The following is a 9324-nucleotide window of genomic DNA, read 5'->3' on the forward strand; positions in this document are numbered from 1 at the left end:
TTTTTATTCACGGAGGGGTTTTCCCCCGTTTGCGTGATCATGTCGGACACACAAGCCGGTTTTTTGAACAACCTCACGCGGCGTCACGGTGTCAAAGTGGCGTCCGCGGTGAGTGTTGAAGATTGTTGCTTGGCGATGGGAAAAGTTGTTGGGCACGAGAATATCTTGTCGGCGTCCAAAATGAATAATGCTGTTGTGGCTTTTCTGAGTTCGGTAGAAAAGGCAAACGATTTAGTGGTGAAGGGGATTGTCGTAGACAATCTTTACACACCTGTTTTTCCGCTTTCAACGCCCTCAAAAAAAGTGACGTTGTCCAATATACCACCCTTTGTTACTGATGACACACTTAGTAGAATCTTGTCTCGGTATGGAAAACTTGTTTCGCCGATTAAAAAGATTAATATTAGCACTGCTTCGCCGCTGCTAAAACACGTGGTCTCTTTCAGAAGGTTTGTTTACATGGTGTTGAAAGATAACGAGGAGCTTGATTTAACTCTTAGTTTTAAAGTTGAAAATCATGATTATGCTTTCTATGTCACAACAGAAAGGATGAAGTGTTTTAACTGTGGCATGTTGGGACATTTAATTCGGGCTTGTCCTGGAAAGGTTAATAAGAATCCTCCGTCCAGTTTTGAGCAGAATGCGAGTGGTGCAGATAGAGATGTTGAGGACAGGGCTGTAGCAGGTTCCTCCAAAGCTGTGATAGCCAATGAGGGTAGTCATACAGAGTCACAACACACAGTACCTAGTGCCATTGTGCCAGAGAATACGCTTCTAGAAAAAGGTTTGAATACTACCGCTGTGGCAAATGATAAAGTTGTTGATCCCATCATGGAGCCAGTTTTAGCAACGGGTCAGGGCACTGTTGTTAAGCACCAAGAAATTCTGATTTGTGAAGATGTGGACTTAGATTCGGAAGTTACTGAGTTTAAGTTACCAGGCAAAAGAAGGAACTCAAGTGAAGCTCAAAGCGTTAAACAAAAAAAGGCAAATATGGTTGATAATGATGATGACGATGACAAAGATGAGGCCAAAGAGGTGGAAAGTGATACTGAATCTTTAGACTCAGTTTTCAGTTTTTCCCAAAGTGATTTATCTAGTCGTAATTATGAGGTTGAAGATATCAAACTCTTCCTCATGACAACAAAAAATAAGAGAGGAGTACGTGTCTGTGAATACTTTCCAGACGTTAAACAGTTCACTGAAAAATCTAAAACTTTTATGGCAGAAAATCTTTTCACAAACAAGGAACTTTATCGCCTGAAAAAAATTGTACGAAGCCTAAACTCTGATCTTGCTAAATGATGGTTGGAAAAAAGCCAAGAATTATAAGTTTTAGTGTTTTGGTTTCCTTTTTTGTCTTCTTTTTTTTGTTTTTACACTATTCTTTTCTTTCGCAAATGAATGAAATCAATATAGCATCTTTAAACATTAACGGTGCAAGAGATTTTAAGAAAAGAATGGAAATTTTTGAGTACATAAAGCAGAGTAAATTAAATGTGGTGATGTTACAGGAAACACACACTGACTTACGTAATGCTTCTGATTGGTCTAGGGAATGGGAGGGTTTTTCCTTTCTTAGCCATAACACTTCACTTAGTGGTGGAGTGGCCATTCTTTTTGGAAAAAGTTTTAACCCACACTCTTCTCAAGTAGAAGAAATAGTTAAAGGCAGATTACTAAAAGTAAGAGTTAATTATGGAAAGATTGTCATTGTTTTCATTTGTGTGTACTGTCCAGTTTCGGCTGTGGAGAGAATGGTGTTTTTAAATATCTTGTGTTCTGTTTTACAAAAATGTGATCAAGACGAGTTTTTGTTCTTGGGAGGTGATTTTAATTGTACTGAATCTAATCTTGATAGAAACCATAAAGAGCCCCATTTACCATCCAGAAACCGTTTGGTTCAGCTTGTTAAGATGCATGATTTATGTGATGTTTGGAGGCGTTTAAAGGGTACACAAAAGCAACATTCTTGGACTCATGTGCGGGACAGAGTCATTTCTATGGCAAGATTGGACAGAGTGTATGTTTTTAAGCACCATTGCAATATCATTAGAAACTGTAACATTGTGCCTGTTAGTTTCTCCGACCATTGTATGGTCAAATGTTCAATTTTTATCAGTCTTTTGAAACCCAGGAGTGCTTATTGGCAGTTTAATACTGCTTTGTTAAGTGACAAGCATTTTAAAGAAGTGTTTATTTTCTTTTGGGAAGATTTTAAAACTAAGAAATGTTCTTTTGACTCTATACAACAGTGGTGGGACTTTGGAAAAACACAAATTAAACAGCTTTGTTTGCAGTTTACGCAAAACATCACTAAAGAGACTAATTTTAAAATGAGTATCTTGGAGACTGATATTTTAAAACTCCAAGAATTGGCAGAGTCTACGGGTACAAAAGGCTTTGTAAAAATGCTGTTGGACAAAAAAACACAACTAGCAGATCTACTTGGTGCTAGGACACAAGGGGTTTTGGTCAGGTCAAGATTCCAAAGCATAGACCAAATGGATGCTTCAACAAAGTTTTTTTTCAATTTGGAAAGAAAGAATGGTCAGAGCAGAGTTATACATGCTCTACGTTCTGAGTCTGGGATTCTTTTGACTGATCCTTCAGACATACGCAAAAGAGCAGTTCATTTTTATGAAGACTTGTATAGAAGTGAAGTTGCTGCAGAGCAAGAGAATGAAGGTGATTTTTTCTTCGAAAATTTACCTCAGGTGCCTAAAAGCTCCAACACTGCAATTTCTGGCCCTCTGAGTATGAGTGAGCTGCAGAAAGCTTTAGGTGAAATGGCATCTGGAAAGGCTTCAGGCATTGATGGCCTACCAGCTGATTTTTACAAATCCTTTTGGTCAACAATAGGAGAAGATCTCCTAGAGGTATTGAGTACCAGTCTGGCAAGGGGAAAATTGCCACAAAGTTGCAGAAGAGCTGTGTTGACCCTGCTACCAAAAAAAGGAGATCTTGGGGACATAAAATGCTGGCGTCCGGTCTCTTTGCTCTGCAGCGACTATAAACTTCTGTCAAAGGTTCTAGCTAATAGATTGGCGAATGTCATGAATAATGTTATTCATCCTGATCAAACCTATTGTGTCCCAACTAGATCAATTTTTGATAACATAGCTTTTATTCGTGACCTTTTTGAAGTCTCCAAGATGCTTAATATTAAATGCGGCTTTCTCGCAATAGACCAAGAAAAAGCTTTTGATCGGGTAGAACACTGTTTTTTATGGAAGGTTTTAGATGCTTTTGGTTTTAGTGAGAAGTTTGTTAATTTTATTAAAGTCCTCTATAGTGATGTGGAGAGTATTCTTAAAGTCAACGGTGGTTTGTGTAAGCCTTTTAAAGTTTTTAGAGGCATAAGACAAGGTTGTGCATTATCTGGTATGTTATACACTTTAGCAATTGAGCCTTTGTTACATCAGATAAGATGTAAACTTCAGGGTGTAATGTTACCGGGGTGCAACAATAAGTTTGTACTGTCTGCGTATGCAGATGATGTAACTATATGTGTTAATGGCCAGAGTGATATTCAATCTTTGTTGTATTTATTGAAAACTTTTAAAAAAATATCTTCTGCTAGTGTGAATTGGATAAAAAGTGAAGCTTTTCTGATAGGGGATTGGAAAGCCAATAAGCCAAAACTTCCTGGGGGTTTAGAATGGGGGAAATTAGGGTTTAAATATCTAGGGGTTTATATTGGAGATGAAGTGACTGTACAAAAGAACTGGGACGGTGTAATTGAGAAAGTAAAAGGAAGACTTGAAAAGTGGAAGTGGTTGCTTCCAAAAATGTCCTTTAGAGGGCGGGTTTTAATTGCTAATAACTTAGTGGCTTCTTCACTGTGGCACAAATTTGTTGTTTTGGATCCTCCTTTTACTTTGTTATCAAAAATACAAGCAATGTTAGTGGATTTCTTTTGGGATAAGCTACATTGGGTTCCAATGAGTGTGTTATTTTTGTCTAAAGAAGAAGGTGGACAAGGACTTGTGCACTTACAAAGCAAAATAGCAGCTTTTAGGTTATTTTTTGTGCAGAGGCTTCTAACTACTTCAGATGCCTTAAACTGGAATGCTGTTGCAAGAGTGATTTTAAATAGTTTGGGTCTTTTTGATCTAGGAAGGACAATATTTTTAATGGATCCATTGAAATTAAATCTTCCAACTGTACCTATTTTTTATAGAAATGTGTTTAAAGTGTGGAATCTTTTCAATTTTCAGAAAGCAGATGTTCCAAATTCATTGTACTGGTTGTTAGAAGAACCTTTGATTCACGGTTGTCGTTTGGATCTGATGAACAGTGTTTCCTCTCCTGGACTCAATAAAGCTCTTATGGACAACAAAATAGTAACTCTTGGCCGGTTGCTTGAAATTGCTGGACTCGACCTTAAAAATACTGAAGCAGTTTCCCAACGTCTTGGAATAAACTCTACACGGGTTACAGCGCAATATCTGCAGAGGTGGGAATCTGCTTTAAGTGATCATGAACGATTTTTATTAGTGGAATATAAAAATGGAGTGCGCAGTCCTGACCCTGAGGATTTATTTCCAAGTTTATTTTTTTCTCCTGAGTTGGAGGAGTGTGCTGGGGCATATCTTGAAGAGGAGGATTCTTTGAATATTGATTTCTTTTCTAGTAACAAAACAGTTTTGTATAAATATTGTATAATGGCTTTTAATAAGAAAACGTTGAATAACAAGATAGACACACCTTGGCGTGCTTTTTTTAATCTAGATGTTGACCAAAAACCACAGTGGAGAATTTTTTACAAACCACCGTTGAACAAAAAGACAGGAGATTTACAATGGAGAGTTGCTCATGGTATTATTGCAGTCAAAGCTTTCACCTCCATTTTAAGTTCTGAGAGCTCTGATAAGTGTCCTTTTTGTGACGACAGAGAGACAATTTTCCATGCTTTTTTAAATTGTCGCAGACTTGAGTCTTTGTTCTATGTTTTAAAGGGAATTTTTACTGTTTGTAATGAGGAATTTTCAAAAGAGATTTTTATCTTGGGATGTAGTTATGTTCTAAGTAAAAAATATCTATGCCAACTGTTAAACTTTGTGGTGGGTCAAGCAAAGATGGCTATCTATTTGAGTAGACGAAAGAAAATGGAAAAAATGGTTGAACAGAATATTGTTGCTTTGTTTTTTAACTTGGTGCAATCTAGAATTCTGATTGATTTTTATTATTATAAATGTATTGGTGATTTGTATGCTTTTGAAATGATCTGGTGCTATAATAATGCTTTATGTGCTATCTTTGAAGATGAACTAATTTTCACGTCCTATTAATTATTATTTTTTTATTTATTTTTTCTGTTTGTATTTGTTCTATTTTGGTTGGTAAAAAGAAATAAAGTGTTTGTAAAATTCAAAAAAAAAAAAAAATTCTCTGTGTCTCTCTCTCTGTGTCTCTCTCTCTCTCTCTCTGTGTCTCTCTCTCTCTCTCTCTCTCTCTGTGTCTCTCTCTCTCTCTCTCTGTGTCTCTCTCTCTCTCTCTCTCTGTGTCTCTCTCTCTCTCAAGATTCAAGATTCAAAGATTCAAAAAAGCTTTATTGGCATGATAAAAAGTGTTTTACATTGCCAAAGCAGGAAGATTAAATATAAACATTCTGTATAAAATAAAATAAGAGTATCCTATATAAGAAACAATATGTACACATCAATACAGACATAAAAGTGCGAAGTATTGACAAAAGTTCTTAGTGAAAGTGACATGATCCTGTCATAAGTGTCAGTTTGTGTGTGTTGTGTCAGTGTTGTGTGTGTTGTGTCAGTGTTGTGTTGTGTGTGTTGTGTTGTGTTGTGTTGTGTGTGTGTTGTGTTGTGTCAGTGTTGTGTCAGTGTTGTGTCTGTGTTGTGTCAGTGTTGTGTTGTGTTGTGCTGGTTGTTGCTCTTCTGTCGTGACAGGACTTGACGTATCTCGCCGCCAGGTTTGAGCTGATGGGCTTTTCTCCCAGTATGTATGAGATCTTGTCCTGTTGTTGAAACCAGTGTTAATTTCGTCACCTATTTTTAATTTAGTCTTAGTCTTAGTCTTGTGCCAAATGTTATTGTTAGTTTTAGTCATATTTAGTCATTCACATATCTTTTTTTGTTAGTCAAGTTTTAGTCGACTAAAAGTCTCGTCATTTTAGTCTAGTTTTAGTCAAAAGAAAACTCAAGGTATCTTAGTCTAGTTTTAGTCAAAAAAGAACTCAATATATTTTAGTCTAGTTTTAGTCAAAATATTGTAGTCTTTTTTTTAAATAACACATTATTACTGAGATTATTACTGATAAATATTTCAGTAAAAAAAGTGTTTCACATTCAAAATACACTTGTTGAATGATTTTTTGTTGAATGCAAATGTTAAACGTGTCTGTTTCTGATTTAGGAGACACATTCACAAATGATTAACCTGTTCTGAAGAGTAGGCTACTTTATTTTAAACAACACAATTCAAAAGCTGGGGCCCAACAGACTCTGACTGACAACTTAAGGCAACCAAAACAGTTTTAACAAGGCTTTAACAAGGCTCAACAATTAACAATTAACAATTCTGTTGTACTACAGCTGCTGAAACGTCCACTTTAGGAATTAATTAAACAATCAAGTTCAAAGGCAAGATTTGCAACAGAAAGCAAAATCCAAACTATTGAGGGTTATTTAAAGTAAAAGAAAAAAAAAACAAACCAAACTTTAACCAGAGCAGTATTGCATTTATCACTCTAGACTTTGTTAAGTTTTAGAAAAGCACTTCTTTCTAATGTAATTCTTGCTCTGTTGCGGCGGCCACTTGAAAGGTCTCCAGTTAAACTAAAGACCCGCTCTGCAAACGCTTCGGAAGCTGGCATTGCCAGAAGGTCTAATGCCAGGGGTTTCAGTAGTGGATACATGGTGGAGCTTTGAGAAGACCAGAAATCCATGCCAGATTCTTCTGGGTTTGCATGGGACAGGGATTCTTTGAATTTTTGGACCTCTTGTCTGATGGAGGCCTTAGAGGTCTTTGGCTTTGATGATGGCCGATGGGCACTAAAAAACCTGAATCTAGGCCGCTTTTGCAGAGGCGCCTCTGAGACCTCTGCATTTCCAATGTCCTCATCATCTGTCACCTCTTCCTGGTATGGTACACTGCGAGTGATGTACTCTTCAGCTTTACTGAGGAGATTCTGTATGTCGTCATTATCATTGTCAATCAGGGTCTCTGCTGACACACTAGCGTCAAAAAAACAAGCAGCTGCAGCAAGGGGAGAAAAGTTGCTTGCCGACACATCCAGAAAACAGCTGAAGCGTAAATCCATGTTTGCAGACATCTTCTGTGCTAGTGTAGCCACATCCCTGTAGCTCCTGGCATGAGCAAGGGAGAAGTCTGAAAGGTGGCATCTCAAATCCAGTATTGCAGGGACAACCAGGGAGAAACAACACGTGTCACTTTGAAGCACCTTTGTGTGTTCTGCAAATGGAAGGAGCAAATCTTTGAGGATGGCTACCTTCTGCCATTCACTGGGCATCAGGCAGTCCCAGCCCATGGTGTCAGTCACCGATGTCACGTGGTCCTTTACTTCGAGTAAACGAGACAACATCAAAAAAGAACTGGACCATCTGGTTTGACAGTCTTTGATGAGAATGAGTCCACATTGTTCCAGCAACCGTTCTGTGGCAACAGATGATTTGCGAAACTGTCTCACCAGATGCCGGACCTTGTCCAGTAGACGTTTGATTGCTTGTTCCTTTTTGACCATGTTGACAACAAGCTGAAGGGTATGGACCACACATGGGGTCCTCTCCAAGGTTCCATATCTGATAGAAAGTTTAACAGAAAACAACAATTATTTTCATTAAATTCTACAAATAGCACTTTATCACTACATACAATTAATTACATATTTATTTCAATTTTTTTAGATTCAATATCAAATATCTATTACAGTGAACAATCTCTCTATAATAACCAACAGCATTCACAGACTGACCTTTGGTCTGCCTCTTCCTCTTCATCACTATCCTTGGAATCGTTCTCATCAGAACTGTTGTCTTCTTCTTCAACGCGAAATGCAGAAACCATGTTGCTTCCATTATCAGTTATTATCATGATGATTTTTTCCTTTGGGATCCCCCATTCTTCTGTGCATTCCTCCACAAGAGTGACAATAGAATTAGCAGTGTGTGGGTGAACCATTTGCTTTAGGTTTAGTAGTATGTGTTGAGCTTTACTGTCCTGAACATTGAAATAGCAAGCACTGACAGCCAGGAAGGAGGCTGTGAGACCCTTTTTTGTCCATATGTCAATGCCGATGGTAACTTTGCGGGCCATAGCCAGTCTGTTTTTAAATTTTACCTTTTCAGCTAGGTACATTTGGTCCACTAGATTTGTTATTTTGGTCTTTTTTGGCACAGTCAGTCTTTTATCTATTTTCTCCATCATGTTGATGAATTCCTCATCTTCTACTGTCCGTGGAGGGTGGGCTGTCCGAGCTACCCATTTAGCTATAGCCTCCTCTTTAATGCGTTGTTCCTGGGAGTCTGGCTTGTACTTGATGTGAGAAAAGAATGCACCTGACACAGATGGCCTCTCCTCTTTCCTGGCTGGTTGCTTGACCACATCTGGAATCTATTATAAGAATAAATACAATGAGGCCTCATTAAATATAATAATATCAGGAACACAAGTGTTATATTGGAAATAAATAACTTAATGAAAAGCCTAAGATAGATCAAAACTGTAGGTATAATATATATATATATATATATTTCTTTTTTTGTAAGTATTACCAACTGAATGCAAGTTATACATGGTAATTGCACACACCATTATTGGAGCAATATTACATGTAATTGTTCAACTTGATTCCCTTACATATAAATTTTCTTTTAAGCCTAATTACATTAATTTTGATTATGAATGATGTGATTGTGACAGGGGCGTGGGAAGAGGTTTCAGGTTGGGGGTGCTGAGTTTTTTCTGTCACCACTTTTGAATAAGAAAGGCTGTAAAACTTGTCAAAACTCCGTGAATCACAAAAGTATCAGTGAGAACACTCGTTTAAACAGTAGGTATGATAACAAAATTTCCAAACAACCCTAAATTCAAAATGGATCACATTTCTAGACAGAGCAGAAAATTCCCTTTACGACGACACCTGAATTGTGGAAATCAGTTGAGGATTGCGAAAGTTATGATATTTATAATAACGGGGAATATATTAAAATTAGTACACATTAACTACAATAGAAGTCATGTGATCGAAAATGCTAATTATTAAATACAGAGGATGTTTTTTTTTAGAACGACGCCTTGCGTTACAATCGCCAATTTACCCGAGTACAACTCGCCGCAAAT

This window comes from Barbatula barbatula (assembly GCF_947034865.1).
Source record: "Barbatula barbatula genome assembly, chromosome: 13".
In the NCBI taxonomy this organism is placed as follows: Eukaryota; Metazoa; Chordata; class Actinopteri; order Cypriniformes; family Nemacheilidae; genus Barbatula; species Barbatula barbatula.